Source organism: Opisthocomus hoazin, chromosome 1, assembly GCF_030867145.1.
Source record: "Opisthocomus hoazin isolate bOpiHoa1 chromosome 1, bOpiHoa1.hap1, whole genome shotgun sequence".
NCBI lineage: Eukaryota > Metazoa > Chordata > Aves > Opisthocomiformes > Opisthocomidae > Opisthocomus > Opisthocomus hoazin.
Window position 1 is genome coordinate 13,403,006 of NC_134414.1, and position 22,323 is coordinate 13,425,328.

Here is a 22,323-nt window from a genome sequence, read left to right on the forward strand (position 1 = left end):
ATAAGCATTTATAAGGTCCCCTCGCAGCCTTCTCTTCTTCAGGCTGAACAAGCCCAGCTCCCTCAGCCTTTCCTCGTAGGAGAAATGCTCCAGTCCCCTCATCATCCTCGTAGCCCTCCACTGGACTCTCTCCAGTAGCTCCTCATCTTTCTTGAACTGGGGAGCCCAGAACTGGACACAGTACTCCAGATGGGGCCTCCCTAGGGCAGAGTAGAGGGGAAGGAGAACCTCCCTCGACCTGCTGGCCACACTTTTCTTGATGCACCCCAGGATACCATTGGCTTTCCTAGCAGCCAAGGCACACAGCTGGCTCATTGTCAGCTTGTCTTCCACCAGCACTCCCGGGTTCCTCTCCACAGAGCTGCTCTCCAGCAGGTCCACCCCAAGCATGTACTGGTGCATGGGGTTGTTCCTCCCCAGGTGCAGGACCCTGCACTTGCCCTTGCTGAATTTCATCAGGTTCCTCTGCACTCAACTCTCCAGCCTGTTCAGGTCTTGCTGAGTGGCAGCACAGCCTTCTGGTGTATCAGCCACTCTGACACATAACATAATTTAAATACACTAGATGTCAGTTGCCATATGTTATATTTTGGCTGTGGACGGCAACAAAAGCGCCACGTGGCCGCCCCCCCCCCCACGCTGAGGTGCAAAGGAGAATGGAAGAAACAGGCAAAAACTGGTGGGTCGGGATAAGGGCAGTTTAACAGAACAGCAAACAAAGGGAACAGGAACAACAAAGATACAGATAAGGGGAATACACAAAACAGACCAGCAGAGCACAGAGAGCCGCTCTCACCGCCCGCTGCTGCCGCGCACTCCAGAGTTGCAACTAACTTCCTGCCGCCCAGCTCCCCCCCACCGGAACCCAGCATGATGGCACAGGGTATGGAATACCCGGCTCTGTTTGACCAGGTTGGGTCAGCCTGCCCCGCTGTGTCACTTTCTGGCTCCTGGCGAAAATTAACCCTGTCCTGGCCGAATCCTGGACAGCATACTTCACTGTATTTCAATCAATAATATGAAAGTAATAGTGTCTTTATACCAATGATAATCTTTGATGAAACTTTTTCATGTGTCCTTAAATAACACTTCACTAAATTGCAGTTGCAGATAAAGGACTGATTTTTTTGTTGTTCTTTTATAGGAACTTTCGCAATGCTGGAATGTCCCAGAGTGCAGAATTTTCCAGAATTCCACATTGTAAGTGCAGGTCTAACCTACTATCAGGAGGCAAGTCTGAAGCAGAATCTCAAGATACTGTTTTTTTTTGTTCCCCACGTGTCCTTCTGAATTCTGTTCTCTTACGAATTCAAAAACATTAATTTCACTTGATTTACTTGAATTTACTGCCCCTTTAGTTAATTATGAATAGCATGATGCAGTCAAGTTCTTAATTTATTCCAAGAAAGAAGAAAAACTATCCAACCTAAGCTAAGGATAAGTTCTAAACCAGCAGTAAAAGAAAGAGAAAACCCACCACACTGGAGAAATCCATTCCCCTATTGAATGTTTACTGGCGTGCTATTAATGTTTGCTAATTTCCTAACTAATTAATTTATTTAATAGGAAGGTGGAAATATTAAGCCTGTTTATGAGTACAGAACACAGAATAGGCTGTATTAACATTAACCAGAAAATATTAGATTAGGGGTTTTACATAGAAAGCACAGGTTTGATGATTTTGAAGAATTTATCTTCTATACTCCAAGCTGTTGAATTCTGGTTGACTGCTACATAGCTGACAAGTGATTGGAAATAAACCGTACAGATGATATCACGTGGGGAAGGAGGGCCTAAAAGGAATCTTAGCTACTGCTTCACTACTTGTACTTTGACTAACCTGAGGGCTCTTCTTATATCAACTCTAAGGCTGATAATGATACTCTGTGCCTGGAGTAATAAAGAAGAGAGGCGAGGGACCTACTTTTTCATTCTTTTTATTCTCTAGGGTAATCACAGATGCAGTACAACAAAGGAGAGTGGATTGGAAAGCCATCCATCTCTGGAACTCAAATTAATGGCCTTACACATATAACACAAAGGCTGTGTTCTTCTATTAGTCACCTACCTGTTACATTTTGAGGGGGAAAAGGAAACTGAAAACAGGCAAGAGATACACCAGGGCTGCTTCTGAGCTGACCCTCTCTGAGAAATTTATTTTGAACGCTAATTGCTAAAGAGAGGAGCGACAATAAACAGAGCGGCACAGAGCTGCTCCAATGAGAGGCCACTCACAAGATTTAAAAGGGCAGTCACTATATTTCTGGGAGAAGAAATCTTGCAGCTTTCACAGCACATAAGAAACTCAGACAATGTCAGATAACAAATAGTGGAAAAAATGAGTGATATCTAGCTTTGTTGATGTTATAGCTAAGACTCCTCTTTCAGTGAGGTAGGAACCAGACTTCATTTACAGTAGATTTTACTTCTACTTTAAAAGTTTCATACTATGGTTATAGCACAGCTAATTATTGGATTCATTTCTATTGTTTCAAGAGTATAATTTTCAGAATAAGAATAAATCTAAAGCCATGAACAATATTTGTGCTGCCAACAAGTCTGTAAGGACCTGCTGCTCAGTCCAAAACTCCTCATTATTTTGCAAAGAGACTCCAAGAAATACTTTGAAATAGTGCAATAATTATCTACCAAAGACTTACTGATGGCAATCCCCCAATGTAATAAGAAAATGTGGGGAAAGAATAGCCCAAGATTATCATGCAGACCTGCAAAGTAAGACAAGACCTGCTAATTTCACACATTTCCTCTTTAATACAAGCTGAGTATATGAACTGAATACTGAACTTGCCGGTGACAAACTATGGGGTGATACATAGTGGCTGGAGGGACAGAGTCCTAGTATGGGCCCCCAGCCTGTTGCCCAGAGGTGCACTGGAGACACTGAAGCACAGCTGAAGTCTTGAATACATGAGCTGGGAGCTCCTGAGGCAGTAGGAGCCAACAAGGAAGCTTCTGTGGAACACCCCAAGGGAAACAAGGGGTGTTCCTCTATGAAGGTGACACAACCAACAGCCCAGATAAAGTGTCTCTACACAAACGCACGCAGCATGAGAAGCAAACAAGAAGAGCTGGAAGCTACCACGCTGCTAGAAACCTATGACCTGACTGTCCTTACTGAAACTTGGTGGGATGAATCCATGACTGGAGAGTGGCTATTGATGGCTACAGGTTGTTGAGAAGGGACAGGCAGGGAAAGAGGGGCAGACTCATTGCCCTCTACATCAAGAAATCAATACAGTGTGAATAGCTGTCCCTGAAGAATAGTCATGAGCAGGTCAAAAGCCTATGGGTAAGAATCAGAGACAGAGGCAACAGATGGAACCTGGCTGTGGGTGTCTACTACAGGCTGCCTGATCAAGAGGAGTCTACTGATGAAGCCTTCCTCCTCCAGCTCCAGGAGGCTTCATGCTCACAAGTTCTCGTCCTGCTGGGGGACTTCAACCACACCGACATCTGATGGAAAAGTAGCATGGCAAGCTGTAAGCAATCCAGGAGATTCTTGGAATGCATTGAGAATAACTTTTTAAGCCAGGTAATTGACAGCCCAGCCCAAGGCGATGCAAAACTGAACCTGATGCTCACCAATGCAAGTGAGCTCATCGGTGGTGTCAAGACTGGAGGAAGCTTGGGTTGCAGTGATCATGCATTGGTGGAGTTCACAGTCCTGAGGGATATGGGAAAGGTGAAGACTATAGTCAGGACCCTAAATGTTAGAAAAGCCAAATTCCAGCTCTTCGAGGAGTTAGTCAGTAGGACCCCCTGGGAAATGGTCCTCAGGGACAGGGGGGCAGAACAGAGCTGGCAGATTTTTAAGGACGTTTTCCACAGAGCCCAAGAGCTCTCAGTCCCCAGGTGCAAGAAGTCAGGCAAGGAAGGGAAGACACCGGCATGGCTGAGTTGAGACCTGCTGCTCAAACTAAAGGGCAAGAGGGAACTGCACAGGCAGTGGAAGCAGGGACAGGCATCTTGGGAAGAGTATAGGGATGCTGCCCGTTTGTGTAGGGATGAGGTCAGGAGGGCCAAGGTACAGCTGGAGCTGAACTTGGCAAGCGATGCTAAGAATAATAGGAAAGGTTCTACAGGTATGGCAGCCAGAAAAAGAAGGTTAAAGAAAGTGTACCCCCCCTGACAAAGAAGAATGGCAATCTCGTATCAACAGATGAGGAGAAGGCTGAGGTACTCACCAGCTATTTTCCCCCACTCTTCACTGGCAACCTCTGTCCTTGTCCCTCCCCAGTTGATGAACTGCAAGATGAGGACCACAGGGGGTAAAGCCCCTCCCACTGTAAGGGAAGACCAAGTTCAGGACCACCAAAGGAACATGAACATGCAGAAGTCTATGGCACCTGACGAGATGCATCCCAGAGTCTTGAGGGAATTGGCTGATGTCATTGCCAAGCCACTCTCCATCATATTTGAAAGGTCATGGCAGTCAGGTGAAGTCCCTGGTGACTGGAGGAAGGGAAACATGGTGCCCATTTTTAAAAAGTGTAGGAAGGAGGACCCTGGGAACTACCGACCTGTCAGCCTCACCTCTGTGCTGACAGAGCGGAACCTCCTAGAAGGTATGTTAAGACACATGGAAGACAGGGAGGTGATTCAAGTCAGCCAGCATGGCTTCACCAAGGGCAAGTCCTGCCTGACCAACCTAGTGGTTTTCTATGATGGCATGACTAGTTCAGTGAACAAGGGAAGAGCTATGGTTGTGATCTATCTGGACTTCCGTAAAGCCTTTGACACAGTCCCTCACAACATCCTTCTCTCTAAATTGGAGAGATATGGATTTGATGGGTGGACTGTTTGGTGGCTAAGGAATTGGTTGGAAGGTCACAGCCAGAGGGTTATGGTCAACAGCTCGATGTCCAAGTGGACACCAGTGACAAATGGTGTCGCTCAGGGGTCCGTTCTGGGACCGGTGCTGTTTAACATTTTTGTCTGTGACGTAGACAGTGAGATTGAGTGCACCCACAACAACTTTGCAGATGACACCAAGCTGAGTGGTCACTTGACACACCTGAAGGATGGGATGCCATCCAGAGGGGTCTGGACAAGCTGGAGAAATGGGCCTGTGTGAACCTCATGAGGTTCAGCAAGGCCAAGTGCAAGGTCCTGCATCTAGGTCAGAGCAACCCCTGCTACCAATACAGGCAGTGGGATGAGGGGCTTGAGAGCAGCCCAGCCAAGGACTGGGAGTGCTGGTGGATGAAAAGCTGAACATGAGCCACCAATGTGCGCTCACAGCCTGGAAGGCCAACTGTATCATGGGCTGCATCAAGAGAAGCATGACCAGCATGTCGAGGGAAGGGATTCTTCCCCTGTACTCTGCTCTGGTGAGACCTCACCTGGACTCCTGTGTCCAGTTCTGAAGCCTTCAGCACAAGGACATGGAGCTTTTGGAGCAGGTCCTGAGGAGGGCCACAAAGAGGAAAGGCTGAGAGAGTTGATTGAGGTGGCTCAGCCTGGAGAAGAGAAGGCTGCAGGGAGACCTATTAGCAGCCTTCCAGTACCTGAAGAGAGCCTATAGGAAAGATTGGGACAATATTTTCAGCAGGACTTTTGGCAACAGAAGAAGGCTTTAAACAACGGGACAGTAGATTCAGACTAGGTATAAGGCAGAAATTTTCTACCATGAGGGTGCTGAGGCGCTGGCACAGATTGCCCAGAGAGGTAGTTGAGGCCCCATCCCTGGAAACATTCCAGGTCAAGTCGGATGGGGTTCTGAGCAACCTGTACTTGTTGAAGATGTCCCTGCTCACTGCAGGGGGATTGGGCTAGATGTCCTCTGAAGGTCCTTTCCCACCCAAAGCATTCTATGATTCTATGAAAAAACAGATTATTGCACTGAAAATCAGAGTTTTGCCTTCGCATAGATAAATCTGGTGGATTCTTTGCAGAAACTCATCAGTACTGCTGCCTGAGGGAGCCACCATGGACGAAGTACAAAATGGAATCTGTGGTTTGTCAGGAAATACGCAGCAAAAGTTTAAGATTGGCTCAGAAGTTATAAGATTTGTTAAAAAATAAGAAGTATAAATTTATCTCCATTTGCTTTCTGCCTTCTGAAGCTTGGTTCTAGTTTTATGCAATTTATATTTTTTTTAAAGGAAAGATGAAAATCTCATGTAATAATGTTTCACAGACACTGGGCTTTAAGAAATACGTAGAAGGTATTATCGTTCATATTTATAAAGTGAGGAAGTACTACTGTGACAAGGTAGTCTGACCTCCTATACAGCATAGACCCCTAGGAATTCTTGGACCAAATTCAGAGTTTAGATTACAAGTAGTCTTAACTCAGCCTTGTCAGAGAACCCATCACAGGCACCGAAGTGTTTTTGCAAAGACTAGTTACGCTTTGGTTTAAGAATGAGAGTCTAATTCCTGTTTTCTGTGCTCTACTTTCCTTTCTCAGCCACTGGATCATGTTATAGCCATGCCTGCTTCATTAAGACTGCCACTGTTGCCACTTCTCTCTCTGGAGTAAAGGTGACCTCTGTGCAGCATCTGGGTAGGGGAAACTACCAGAAATCCTCGATGACATGAGCTGAGAGGATGTATGGATGTGAAGAGGAGGGAAACATGCATCCATGGGTCTCTTACAGTCGCTGCCACAGAGCTAGAAATCCTTCGGAAAAGTGCAGCTTTCACTCTTTGTTCCTGCATTCAGAATTTCCATGTAAAAAGCCTTTACTTATGCCTACTTAGTAGAAAAAAACTACATAGCTTTCCATCTCATTCATTATTTATAATTTCTTTAATCTTTCTGTTTCCTCCATGTGGACTGGTAATAATGTGATGATTTTATTTATTTATTTATCTATTGATTTATTTATTGATGTAGGACATGCTGAAAACATTGGGCTATGAAAGGAACAAGAACCAAGCCCTGCATAACCTCTCTGGACTACTGTGTGACACCTATAGCCAGAACATATCCCATCCACTTACTGTGAGCTGTTTACCGCACTTAAACAAGTGGTTCTCTAATACCAATTAAAATTCAAAGGAAAATTCTTCTACAGATTATTACATGAAGACTATTATTTGTATCAATCTGAATAGCACTTTAATCCAAACAGGTATCAAGTTAGTTAGAGGTAATCTATTTTCTGTAACTTCATATTGCTTGCCATTAGCTATAATGTCTTTCTTTATTTCCTTATTAGTCAAGCCTCATACCAGCTGTTTCATTGTTTTGCCTAGGCTAAATTTGAGACTGAAGAGCCTGTAATTCCCTGTGTCTTCCCCTTTCCCTTTTTTTACAATTGGCACAGCTTTAGCTTTCTACCACTTGGCTTCCCCACAGCTACAAGATTTATTGAAAAATAACTTAGTTTAAAAAGAAAGGCTGTTAGGAGCAAAATTAGAATACATGCAATTGTTACTTAATTCTTGAATCTGTGTTTAGTTCTTTCAGATAGAGAATTGAATTATGTATAATTTAATCTGCACACAGAAAATGTCTTTATATATTCTTATAAAACAAGTAAATATACTTTTAAATGTCTTTTAATAACAACACATATACACACATCAATATGCCTACAAATATCCTGATTCAGCACATTACGGCATTGACACAGCACTGAATGTATTTTGTCTGCTACTGTATTTCACAGAATCACAGAATCACAGAATGGTAGGTGTTGGAAGGGACTTCTGTGGGTCACCTAGTCCAACCCCCCCTGCCGAAGCAGGGTCACCTACAGCAGGCTGCACAGGACCTTGTCCAGGTGGGTCTTGAATATCTCCAGAGAAGGAGACTCCACAGCCTCTCTGGGCAACCTGTTCCGCTGTTCCATCACCCTCAGAGGGAAGTTCTTCCTCATGTTCAGACGGAACTTCCTATGCTTGAGTTTGTGACCATTGCCCCTTGTCCTGTCGCTGGGCACCACGGAAATGAATCTGGCCCCATCCTCTTGACACCCACCCTTGAGATATTTATAAGCATTTATAAGGTCCCCTTTCAGCCTTCTCTTCTTCAGGCTAAACAATCCCAGCTCTTTCAGCCTTTCCTCGTATTTCTGAAACAGGTGAACTAATGAAAAAATACGAAGTATCAGTACTGTTACTTTATAAAAAGTAAAAAGAAAGTTAATTTTACAGGAGTTAGAAATGTTTTCTAAGGCTTAGAAATGTAAAACTTGGACATATAAATACAGATTCATCTGACCAAATGCAGCATATTGAATTTTTTTTTTTAATGTTTCTCGAAGTTTTAGTTTTTCATACTAGGCTTTAGAATGAGGGAAAAGCAGTGAACTAATGAAGACTAATATTTTATTCCACTGTCCTAACTTTTTATTATTGTTTATTTTCCCATTTCCAATAACACCTTCTTCAGAAGTCTTGTTACTTGTATATATAATCAGGCTTAACTGTCAGACATAAGTTTCCTCATGTAATGTAGTTTCCATCAAAGACATTAGGACCCTAGATCTTGATGTATATTTGTTACTATATACTACCAACATGGAATTTTTTGTTATTCTATTGTTTTGAACCTTCAACTATTGCAACAGGTAAAGATAGCTAGAAGTAGACAGATTACTAGATGCATTTTTATGTACGTGTATGAAAATATTGTGTGCGTATTCAAATATAGGGACACCAAGGGAAACACACATCATGTTATTTGTGTATCCCTTAAATAGAAATATTAATAATATGCAATAATTCCTTGTCAGCTTGGCCCTCAAGATGAGGGACCAGGAGCATCTTATCACAGACAAGATTTTGGAAAACAAATGAGGTTCTGCAAAAATAATGGAGAGGCACATCTTGAAAGATACCACAGGGGAGAATCACATAGCAGTGGCTGCAGTTGAAGAAGCAGCTTTTGACAGGCTGGTACGGGAAAGGATGAGCAATTTAGATCTGATTCACTCAAGGGTGCAACAGGAACAAGCTACCTGTACAGTATTCAGAGTTGTTAAAATCAGGATTTGTCCTTGGTTAACCCAAGCTTTTTTTTGTCTCTGTTCTAAGTAACTATGCTTTCTTATTATTGGCACACTTGTGTTTTTTATTCCATTCTTCTCCTTCTATGCATTTGGGACAAGATCTTTTTGAACTTGCTCAAATCTTATGTTGTATGATCCAGTGTTGTCCGTTTTTGCTCTTTTAAGTCTTGTGAGTGCTAGAGGCTTATTTAATACCCCAGGTCCTCAAAATAGTGGCTTTTTTTTTTTTAGTTGAGAAAAAATAAAGCCCTACAAAGTTTCCAACCTTGTTTCAAGTCCATTTGGGAGAGTTGATAAAAGTGTGCTCTGAATATGAAAAACTGCAAGGCAAATAAAGAATACCACAAATATTTTGTCATTATTTCTCGTCCAAAGTTTTCAGTCTTATCTGTAATGAAATTAATGTCATTTTAACTTCTAGAGTTGAAACACTGATATGTTTCAATGTGAGGGCCTGCACTTGTTCATAAATGTCTGTACAGCTGAAAGTATGGACTAATGCAGCTGTGTGGGATTTGGAAAGGGCAGGAAGTTAAATGAGTTTTAAATTACTCCTTTAGCACTCAGCTCCTGCCTTCACGTTATGGTAAATTCATTTTCCCAATGGCAGAGACTTACTTTCCCATGTGGCGAGCTTATGAGACAGACGTCAAGGTCCGTCTTAGGAAAAAGTTGTGAGGTTGCACCTCATGCAAAAAAGTGAGCACCTCTCCCTGTCTGGAATCCCGTGGTACATGATCTGTCTTACACAAGCACATGTCGCATGGAGAATATGACTCTAAACTATGACTTGACGCATGATGGGAAATAGGAGAAGAATGGAGTGGACAAGCATTTGTTACCTGACCTAAAACATGAAAGCATTGAATCTTCCATGTCTGTTTAAAATATAAGTCTGCCTGTCCTGTTTGAATAACAGTAAAAACTGCAGAGGAGGCCAAGCTCTACACATATAAATCTTCCCCTGCTATTTATACTTATAATTGGTTTACATTTCATTCATCCACCATGCACTCAAACTTCCTTGTACGTACTGTCATCTTCTCTTCCTCCATCCATAATTGCACACACATATTTTTGTTTTCCATACTACCATGTACTCACACAGCTGGAGGCAGAAGGACTGGCTTTCTGGACAATCACTTCAAAGAATCCCAGCTGCCAGTTTACCTAGCTTGTGAGCTGGCTGAACGGAAATGGTGGTTGATATATCCATCCATCTCACATGCAATGCTGAAGCACTGGAGAATTTGTATAAACTTATCAGAAGACTTTAGCAAGTCAGAACAGACTTTGTCTGCAGAGCATGCGAGCTGTGTCTTAGGAAACCAACTGTCCATTCATCCTTTAATTAGGAAGGATAACAACAGCAGTGATGATGTGGAGCACAGGTTTTGAAGCAGGCTGTATAAACCTACAAGGGCTGATGTAACTGATTTGAGGAACAAGAGGCTGCAAAGAATTGTGAGAATTGCAAGAATTGCCTAGAATCATAGAATAGTTTGGGTTGGAGGTGACCTTGAAAGGCCATGTAGCCCAACCCCCTGCAATGAGCAGGGGCATCTTCAACCAGATCAGGTTGCTCAGAGCCCTGTCCAACCTGGCCTTGAATGCTCCCAGGGATGGGGCATCTGCCACCTCTCTGGGAAACCTATGCCAGTGTTTCACCATCCCCATTGTAAAAAATTTATTCCTTAAATCCAGTCTGAATCTACCCTCTTTTAGTTTAAAGCCATTACCCCTTGTCCTATCGCAACAGGACCTGCTAAAAAGTCTGCCCCCATCTTTCTCACAGGCCCCCTTCAAGTACTGAAAGGATGCTAGACGGTCTTCCCACAGCTGTCTCTTTTCCAGGCTGAAAAACCACAAGTCCTCAGCCTTTCCTCACAGGAGAGGTGCTCCAGCCCTCAGATCATCTTTGTGGCTTTCTCTGGAACAGCTCCAACAACTCCATGTCCATCTCGTGCTGGGGGCTCCAGAGCCGGACTCAGGAGTCCAGGTGACATCACACCACAGCAGAGCAGAGGGGCAGAATCCCCTCCCTCGGCCTGCTGGCCAAACTTCGTTTGAAGCCCACACAAATCAGAAGAGCCAGCTGATGGGTTTCTAAATCATAAGCTTTATTTCCAGGTCGGTTTCAGACAACTGTTGTCACCCATGCAAGGTATGATACAACTAGGATTGCTGTTCATGCTTACAGTCATATATCCATTTTGCAAAGTAGGCAAATGCTTGGTTCCCTGAAGTTATTCCACTCATTAGCTCATTGAGACACTGTCATCAAGCTTATTAATCACTCCAGCTGCTGCAGTGGTTTGGGTTCTGGGAAAGTGGACACTTCTCTCTGCAGAAATCAGAGATATGAGAGCACAAGACTCTCAAGATTATTTCACAGAGCAGCCAAACCATAAGCCTTAAAATGGAGAGATTTTGAGAAAACAAAATGGTAGCAATTATTGACAATAGCAAACAGTGGTGGAGCATGACATGAATTAATCTGTACGTGCAGGGCTTCCAGTATTGCACAGCTAGAAAAAATAATTTAAAAACCTGGGTTAAACCCCAAATGCAAGATCACCAAAATGTTTCCAACCAATAATTTGCATTTTCCCTCAGTTTTTCTGCTGACAAGGAACTTATTAGCTATGTAAGATGAGCTATGAGTGATGGAGGAATTATGTTAAATAAGTTCAACATTTGACAGAATGGATTTGGAACACTAAACTTTGAATTTAACTGTAGTCAAGAGGACAAAACATGCTTTTTCTCTTAATCATTTGTGTGTGCATACAAGTACAAAAAATGGATTCTTCCATCCAGCTGGGAAACTGTAAATTCACCCTTTTAATCATCTCAGCAAGAACATGTGTATGTCTCCAAATATAACTTGTTATGATCAGTGGATTGGCACATCACTGAAAGCAAAAAGAAAGTCACTGAAGTCAAGTAACACTAGGAATATGGGTGAGGACTAGCAGGCCATTTGAATTCCAATTTGTTAAACATGCATTACTGGATAAGTTTAGGGACCCTCAAAATGTGAAACATTGGAGCAGAACTGAAGTAATGCCTCTTATTTAGATAATTTATTATTATCTGAGAAGCCTGAGGGAGCTGCAGAACTGTCATAGCAAATGGAAATTGTCTTTGCTAATATAAATTAATTAAGACTCCAAGGAAGCACTAATGGGAACAAGCAGAAATATCTAACATCATCTTGTAAGACAACAGAAGAATGACATCCAAAGATCCAGCTTCACTTCAAGTGACAGCATGGACTAATCAGACTAGAGAGGCCAACAGAGCTCAATTTGTCTCAGGTTTCCTTTTCTCTTAGATCTTACAGATGGCTGATTTCACACATCAGATACTTGTCAATTGTGCATGGTAGCCATGGTCTAATTTAAGATAACAAGTCTTAGAAGATCTTTCAAACTGTAATGCCTATACAGTGTATTTGTATGGATGCATATGTATGGTTATAATACTATTCTCAGGCCAGGCTACTTGGGTATCATCTGATATCTCTTCCTTAGAGGATTTTTTTTGTAGCATGCATACACAGAGTTGTGCTGTACACATTTTTCCATTCTTGTAAGAGTGAGGTAGTCCTTTAAGTGTATCACACCCATTCCATTTCAGAATACTGTTTTTTATTACAGTCCCAGCTACACTTTAAAGGCACCACAGCAGACTAAAAAAAAATGCATGAAGCCTGTAGAACTTTAAAATTTACATGACCTTGGGATAATTATTTCAAACTGGCCTGCAAGAATACGTCAGTGTTCCTGCACATACACTAGCAATTCCTGGCTTGCAGCTTATGGTGGACTGTGTTTCCAAAAGCCCTGACCCTGTAGGACAGAGCAGATCTGCAAAGAAATTCCAGCCCATCTTTTGAACATGATATACCTCCCTTAGCATGTCCCTGCTCCTGACCTGATGTACTCCTTAGCAGAGCTAATCATCTTGGCTACTATGCCAGTACCACTAGTTCTGAAGCCACTGGTCCCTCTGTCCATCTGCAGCATGTTCGTTCTGTTGCTATTCTCGGAGCATGAACATTCTCTTTAACTCCTCCACACATGTTTCTGTTGAAAGCTGGAATAATTCTAGAAATATTAAAATGTACTCAAACTCCTCTTCAGACATAAGACAGCCCATGGAGAAAAAATTGAAGATAACTCTAAACTTAATGTACTTGTATTCTGGGCTATTTTATGTGATGAAAACAATAACAAAGTCTTTTGGAGTAACTCTAAAGGGTGGCTAGACTTTTAAGATACTTTCCAGCTATGCTGTATCTGCCTACACAGTTCTGAGCTACACCTTCCAGGAGTTTTTCTGACCAAAAATATTGGGCATTTTCCTGATCTTGTGCTGAAGAAACTGTGTATTACCATATTCTGTTTTCTATGTTCTATTTAGAAATACAGAGAGAAGGAACCAAGATACGTCAAGTGTTCCTCCAGCCTCTACGGTTAGCATGGGAAGAGTCCACAGTCTCTCCAAGCCGGCTTAATGCTCTCTGCAGTCTCAGAGGCTCTGCTTGCTTCCATAATGTATCTAGAGCTATGGACTAGCTTCTGTCTAGAGCTATGGAATAGCCTGACAAGGAGCTACATGACTGTAGTCCGCCGACCGCAGCCAGCAGCTAAGACCCTACCCATTCCTCTCTCACTCTCCTCAGTGGAATGAGGGAGAGAATCAGAAGGGCAAAACTGAGAAAAACTCATGAATTGAGATAGAGACAGATCAATGAGTGAAGGAAAAAAAAGAAGGAAAAAAAACCCACATGAAAAACTAAAAAAGAAAGCCAAAACAAACAAAAAAACCTCAAGTGATGCAAAGACAGTCACTCACCACCTCCCATTAGCAGACTGATGCCCAGCCAGTCTCTGAGTAATGGATGCTCTGGAATTACTTGTGTGTTGTGTGTGTGTGTGTGTGTGTGTGTGTTTCCGTTTTGTTGCTGAGCATGATGATGACGTTATACGGTACGGAACATCTCTTTGGTCAGTTTGGGTCAGCCATCCCACCTGCGTCCCTTCCCAGCCTCTTGCCCACCCTAAACCAACTCACTGAGGGGGCAGAGTGGGATAGAGAAAAGACATTGACTCTGTGCCAGTCCTGATCAGCAACAGCTAAAACATTGGTGTGTTACTAACACTGTTTTGGTCACCAGTTGAAAGCACAGCACTATATGGGTTGTTATAAAGAAAACTCCATCCCAGCCAGACCCGGTGCAGTGGTTCACCACAAAATGCAGCAGCTGTGAAAGTGAATACACCATCATTTTCAATAATCAGAGGAGCAGGCTCCAGTGTGTAATGGAGGACAAAGCTCCTTCACACTGTAGTGCACGCTATTACATCTTCCAATGGGACTAACCATAGGAGTGCCATTTCTCTGAGCTGTCTGTTCACATTGAAGTGCGAGGAAGTTAAGAAAGGAAGCATTGCTAACCAGATATGAAACCGAGTATCCTGTCTGAGTTTCGTACACTATATGAGAGACCAGAGTTTCTTTCTATCAGTACTGGGAAGCTCCTTGCCTGAGCCTGTGGTTTTGATGACTGATTAAGCTCTTTCTTGAAATAAATGGATGAAGACTAGTTTTGTCTAGAAACTTATCATCTCTTGGAGATTCTCTGTCTCACAGTCAAGCACCGACATATGCAACACTACAGAGGACAGTTTGTCCTTTTATTAATACCTTATGGGCTTTCAGCTCATCAGGAGACAACTCAAAGAGGCAAAAGTAAAAAGTACATGAACATAGTCCTTGTTTGCAATCAAGAGTGGAGAAAGTACTACATTCCTGACAGTATTTCTAAATATTTCACAGGTAGAGGTCCACAAAGAAGAATACTTAGGGCTTATTTCTCTTTCCTGAACATAGGCGTCTGGTGCCATTTGAGATGCCCAGTGCTTTTGAGACCTCTGCCAAGGGCTAATGGATATAAAGCAATGTTTAAGGGAGATGCATGCCCTTCTGAAAGGAACATCCTGGGACATCCAGGCAAGTGTTTAGATGGCTTGAGTAATCCAGGCACGTATTCACACAATCAGTTTGAGAGAATTGAGAGCTCTTATTATAGAACAACTCCAGATAAGAGGAATTTGATTTGCAAGAGGATAAAATTAATTTTAATGATAAGAGAAGCCAGAGGATTTTCTAAAACAATTGTAGAGATAGTAGTCCTAAATACTGTGAAAAGACAGTAATGAGCTTTTCCAAGTCTTTCCTAAGCCAGCATTTTAGTTTGCTTATTCTTCAGTATGACAATGTATAATGACTTGTATCTGGTTATCCAAGATGACATAGCCTGTCCAAAGGTACAACCTACAAATAAAAATACAGACATACAGCAACAAAATTGCAGCTTCCATCAAATACGTTTTGTGAATAGTAACTTTATATTTAGGTCTTTTGTGAAAGTTTAATACCTTCATGGAAAGTGAAAGCAGCCTGAGCTGGGAAAAAAGTGAAAAAAAGATTAGTTCGAATGAAAAATAGGATTAAGACATTATTTGTTGGATTTCATCCAAAGTTCCTTTAAGCAAGCTACAATGCCTTGCTTTTCATCAATGAGATTTATGTTTTATTTCACTGAATTCAATGAGTTCAGGTGGAACTACATCCTTCCATATTATCAAGAAAAGTGAAAGAAGAGAAAGAAATGTTTCTTCAGCACTATCTAGTGGGTAAGTTCCACTCTGGTCTGAGGTGTGCGCTCATCAACATTAAACTGAGCCAGCTGTGTGTCTCACAAAGTCAGAGTTGCTCTTTATCTTCAAAATTACTTGGTAAGAGACACGTTGGTTATAGAAATGGTTATAAAAATATGTTCCTGAATAGATTTTTACTGTAAAGACTAGACTGGAAGGGAAAGTATGGTCACCTCCAGATAACCCTGAAGAGTTTAGTGAGGGAAATAGACTGCAGAAACTACCCAAATGGAAGAGTGCCTGTGTAGGATGCTTATGAACTGATCACTCCTAGCTGTCTCTAAAGCATTAAAAAAGAGAGTGAACTGCCAAGGTGAAGTATCATTTCCGTGAAGAGAAGTCATTTATCATTGTATTTAAGAACTTGTGCTGTCAGCCTCAATAAATGAAATGGTCCATTGATATAACTTAAATCACTGATGCGTGGCTCCAATATATAATGCTTAATTAGTTGCACTAGATTAACTTATTTCTGTGTGAAGTGTTTGTGTTTTATGGAATGAGCCATTTAATTCAAAAGGCCCAAGTAGAACATTGTGTCACATCATAGCCCTGCCCTTTGATTGCAAGGAAAATTTCCAGACTAAAAAATCAAATCAAGGAAACTTCAGCTAAATTAGCTGTTATGAAGACTATTGTTTCCCTGGATTACATATGCCCTTTAATTATTTTATAGGAAACTCTTTGAAACTACTCTAGCTGTAAAAGTGACCTCTTTCTTTGGTCAGCTCAGGCCTAGGAATCAGGATCTGAAAATGGGCAGAAATTCATATTGCTTACGTCAGCTAGTAAAGGCTATCATGAGCTGAGACGGATAAGCTTCTCTAGTGCCCATGACATTCTACAACATATATCTAAGATAAATATGAATAGTTTCCTTTTTGAAATACCTTCTCTTTTAATTGATTGTAGAGGAATTATAGACAACAGATGCTACTAGCTCAGACTAGACATGTCATGTATTGATAATAAAAGTCAAGTTAGATGAATACTGATCATACAAACTAATGAGACAAAAATTCACAAAGAAGATAGTGAAGACTTCAAACTTACAGTGAATAATGATAATATTTTTTGTCACCGGGGGGGTGAATGATAGCAATAGAGTATTCAGTTTGGGGTACATAAATACAGCCACACCCTGTTCAGGTTTTTGATAAAAAGCAATTTGGAAAGAAGGCTAAAAGGGTCAGCTATATGATAAGCCTCTTCTGATAAGAGGATAGATACATTCCATAAGGATATATATTTTTCTGTAACTTTCCATATAAAAGCTCTTCTGTAAAAATATATGACATTGTAACTTTCCTACCTGTTAGGTCCCCCCTTATGGTTCATCAGCATAAACTTGAATCAACAAACATTGAAGGCTACCATTAAATCTGAGTTCCTAATGTATTTTTTTAGTTAGTAACCCTCTACCATGTTTGTAGTAACTGTGACAAAGACTTAATGATATACAGAAAAAGCATAACCATAGAAACTGTGATCTTGCTTCAGATTATTGACTTGTCTAGTCCTTCATCTTTCTTCAAATTTGGAGACCCCCAAGAAAGCAGTCTTGTATCCACTGCCATCGGTGACAAAGCTTCTGGTGACTTTACTGGCTTAGGATACAAGTCCTAGGAAGTATTAATACGTGTCTCTAGGTAATGGGAAACATCTCAACTCTTCTAGTGAAGCTTTCTGTCCTTTCAAACCCTTCAATATTGGTAACCAGAAGGCAAAAATATCTGTAAATAAAACCAGTGTAAAACAAATGTAAAAGTAATATTTTTTTAATAAAATGTGAACCTATATGAGGTAATTTACATAGAATAATGTGCTAATTTTCTGAAGGTGTGTTTTACTGATGTTAATAGGAATTCTAAATCATTCAATGTTTAAAAAATTCAAAAACTATGTCTTCTTCCTGATATATGTCTGTCCATATACATCTTTTTTCTTTTACTTGTTGGCTTCACAACCATTTTCTATTTTAAAAGTTCTAATAATTCATTACTTTTCTTTAATGCACATTTAAATTTATCTAAAAGACCAAAATCAGAACTAAGACTTATCGCATGTTGAGTGCAAGTCTATTAAATCACAAAAAAGACTGCATGTTCAAGAGAATCAAAATAACAGATTTTTCTACTAAAATTGTAAAAAAGATCCAAATTACTTGCTTGAAAACACGTTTTCGCAATACCCAAAGAGTATCTCTATCAGTGTAAATCACAGCTGAGGCGAACCCCTGCGTATTTGGCTTCTCATTATTCAGATTTTCATTCAGTAAAATACAAAGACACATGCAAATCATTGAATATACAAGTACTCTCTATTGCGGTCACATTTTGCCTGATAGTTTCCTTGGGATTTTATCCTATAATTCAGTCCATGTGAGTGGAACCAAATCACCCCTGGAAGGGCTCTGTCACAGACCAGAAATTCATCCCCATGTAGCAAGTCAGCAGAGAAGGAGTGAAGGTTTTTCCATGTAAAAAAACTAAGACATGCTTATGAACATATCATTAAATTCAGTCCTCTTTAGCAATATTGTTCCTTTTTTCTTTTTTTATATTTTAAATACAAATTCATAGACAAAATAACTGAAATGACCATCAAAGATGCTGTCACAGGCTAAAAGCAGGGCGTCAATAAACTGAGTGACTATCTATTAACCCCCACCCTCCCAGTAGAGGAAGGGAAAAGGAGGAAAAGGGAGAGAGACTTACAAATTGAGTGTAAAAAAGTTTTACTAGTAACACTAATAATACTAATAATATGAAGAGAAATAATGTGGAATATACAAAACTGATACTGAGATGCACGGATCGGAATCTGGATCAGGATCACAGGTAGAACAACAAGCAGGGTCCTCTTCAGAAGCTGGCCATGGACGAAGAGAGCAAGACCCTCGTGATCCCCCAGCTTTAAAATGAGTATGAAGTGCATGGCATGGAATACTGCCTTGGTCAGTATCGGGTCACCTGTCCTGTTCGCCCCTCCCCGCGATTTGGACCCTTTCCAACTCCTCACTTACGGGACCTAAGAGATCTGTCGGTGATCCTGGCCGTTATAGCGATAATCATAAACAGGGGCCTTTTTCTGCATTCCTTTCCTACTGTTAGCTCAGTGTAAAGATAAACGTTAGGTGTTGTCAGCTTTGGAGCAGACAGTGTCTGTAAGATGTTCAGCCAGCTTCAGAAAAATGCAGTTACTTAGAAGAACCTATCTATAAGAAAGATTCACTAAAAGAGAATCGGTTCTGTTTTAACCAAAATCAGGACAGGTGCTTTCGAGTAGTCTTTCATCAACTCCCAGTTCCTCTTCTTTTTTTCTTTGTTCCTTTAATCTCTTTGTAATTGCTCAATGTAAATTTTTTTCTGCTGTCCTCAAAGTATAACTTCTGCAGAGCAATTTTTTTAGCCTGACCTCCTCCAGCTATTTTCCATCCTGGGTCACAATGTTCTGTAGCTGTGAAGCTGTGAGAACACATTTATGGAAACTGTGTGTCATCTAAAATTAGTCAGTTGATCATGAGTATTTTGTAATTGAATATTGGAAAAACATTAATCAAAGTCATCTGTTGTTCAAAGAGAGTGAGGGAAAAGTGAAACATTGTGTAAAGATAAGCGCCAGCATCAATGAAGCTGTTTGACATAAAGAGGCCTAAAACATAATATTGCAGTTATCATGTAAGTGTTAAAAATGTGTATCTCCAAAACTCTGAGTTAAAGCTTCCTGCTTAAGACTGAGAATGAACAGATGTGTTTTTAAGCTTCCTCTGGAAGAGAGATCATAAACTGAGAAAAACAGAAACTTTCTGTGCTTGCTGAAGTCTTCCTTTTTTAACAAAGAGATTATCAATAAGAAATCAGTGTTCATCTCAAGGCTCTTCTTTCTGCTTTATTTTTTTCTTTCTTAGAAGTATTTGACTCTCATCTTCTGGAGATCTGTGCTCACTTCTCTTATTCGGGTGAGGAAGCTAATGCTATGATCCTTGCTCCTCACAGCCTTGAATTTACTTCAACATTTTTTTGCAAGAGAGAATAGTGTTATCCCTATTTTAGAGGTGAAAAAAGGAGGCATTGAAAATCTAAGGGAGAGATCAGAGCACCTCATTAAGAACTTCTAATTTAAACGTTTGAGTTCTCAGGACTGGGATTCAGATTCATCTTAATTTTAGGTAGCAAGCTGAAGCTGCTAATTTAGAATCCTATTTATCTTTGCTGGTTTTTGTTGTCAAGCAACCGAGGTAGGTTTCATCTGACTGAATATCTGAATGACCCCCGGAGGACAGTTAAGTTCCTCTCTGTGATTTCCTCACTGCAGTGCCCAGTGTGCAGTGGAGTGAATCCATGCTTTGATGCATGCATCCAGAGGACTCAGAATATCCACATTTGGCTCCTATGCTTCCTCTTGGAAGGAGTATCAGGAAGGCCCCTCTGCTGGATGGCATGTACTCGAGCTCAAGCACACCAGTCACTCTGCCAGATGACACCAAATACCCAAATGTCATCTGAATGCCAAATCCCTCAACTACCTCAGAAATGGGAATCAGACCACACTCTCTCCAATCCCTGTTGAGCAGTCCGACAGCTGAGCTACTGAATTATGTTCTTTCTTTTTTTTTGCCTTCCTTCAGGCCTCAGGACTACAGCATTTTGGCACAGGTTCTAAAGAAGCTCCCAGTGTCCATATGCAACGTGCTCTGTAGTCTCCTGCTTTCAACACTGCAATGGGGCATGAGACCAAGGAGGACTGAGATCTGACTGATTTGTCCCACTGTGAGGGCTCTAAGCATCTGCCTTTTCTGCAGTAGAAGATCCCTTCCTCAGGTTCGCTTCTGAATGATTGCCATGCTGCAAGTTGGAGTCCATGATGCAGTCTTTGCTCGGCATATGCAGACAACAGCAAAGAACTTGACCCCATCAAATACTTCAACAAAATTCAGGTTTGTCTTTTTCCCCACATCATCTAAAATCTCAGTCAGGCTTGTCTGGGAATGATTCATAGTCTGTGCTGCTCCCAGGTGTGTGTGGAAATAATTCTTTGTCTGCCTTGGAAATTTATAGCTGAACCTTGATGAAAGTTTAGTGGCCGTGGTCTGCCAGGATTGCTGTCAGGGCTCTGAGGGCCCTACAAGGCTTTAGCGGCCCTGTCCAGCCTCCCTGGGGCTCTGCCCACCCTGCCCATGGCCCAGGACCCCATTCAGCCCTCCCGGGCTGTCAGCCCCTGCCCCAGTGACTCCACAGGACGTTGGCCTCCAGCTCCCCCCAGCCTGGCCGTGGGCCCTGCTGATCCAGGCCCTGTCATGGGCCTTGGACCATCCCTGTCCACAGAGCTGGGGCTGCCCCTCGGCCTGCCCTGCTTCCTGGCTGTGGTGGTGGGACTGGTCCTGGCTGCCAGTCCCTGCTCCACCACCCCAGTGACCCCCCACTGCTCCCGGCCACCCAGGGAGCCACCAGCCCACTCAGCACCTGGCAATCAGGTCCTTGGATTTAGTTGCCTGTTAAATACCTTTTTAAGCACCAAAGGGGAACTTCCAGCTCTCAGAGTGGTTTCCTTGAAGAAGCTTGTGAAGCGCAGGATTTTTAAAAGGAGGGTAGTCTTTTAAGCCCAGGACAACCTTATTATGGCACATCGCCTGCTCTAGGTAGTCAATACACTCCAACCGTTGCAGTGCAGCTTGCTGGTGGGATGGATCCGCATGAAGGGACTGGTAATCTACTACACTAAGATGCAGGTGGCAATTCCCAGTTACCATATTTGCATTCACTTCTTCTGCAGTCATGACAATTCATGAGTAAAACGGCTTATCTCTGCAACTAGAAGTGGTGACCCACCTTCCCCCCTCCAATAGCCTCCACTTCTAAATACAAAAGGGATGACAAAGTAAAACCCTCAGATGCTATAATATCCAAAAAGTACCATGACCAAAAATTTAACTGGTAGCACTTGGAGAGAACAATAGCTGACAAGTACAGTTTTTGCTGAGAAGCACACATACCACCTATTTTGCCAATTCTGTTAGGGGCAGTAATTTCTGACAGAAAGGCAGGGCAGACAGCTGGGGATGGTAATTTCTTACATTGCCTCATATTAAATCACCAGAACTCATTAGTCTGGTCTACATTATTTGCCATTCTCACATACTTTATAGATGCAGTGTGAGGTGTTTCATGTCCTGCAGCTGAGAAATAACTGAGCTTTAAAGTTCAGATGCAGATTTGAGTTTCCAGCGTGATTAAAAGACATTTTGAGGCAGTTTCCATTTTGGGCCACATACCTTTACTTTAAGGCCACTGTATTTTTTTTTTAATGATTTTGCCAGTTTCAGTGGTTTTAGAGAATGCCCATTGCTACTTAAACATGCTTTGTCTAGTATATGCTACATGTATAACATACGCTTAAGAAAGTGTGTTTTACAGATACAGTACATTAATATAGTAATATGGGCCATATGGTTCAAATTCTCTTGCAATAATTTAGGAGCCATTATACATGTTGTTATTCTAAGTGGATTTTTATGAATGATTGCTTTATTCTCTGTAGCGTGTCATGTGTCTTCAGCACAATTCTTCAAATATGTGCAAAGTGTATTTGTTGAAACAAAGCAGGTT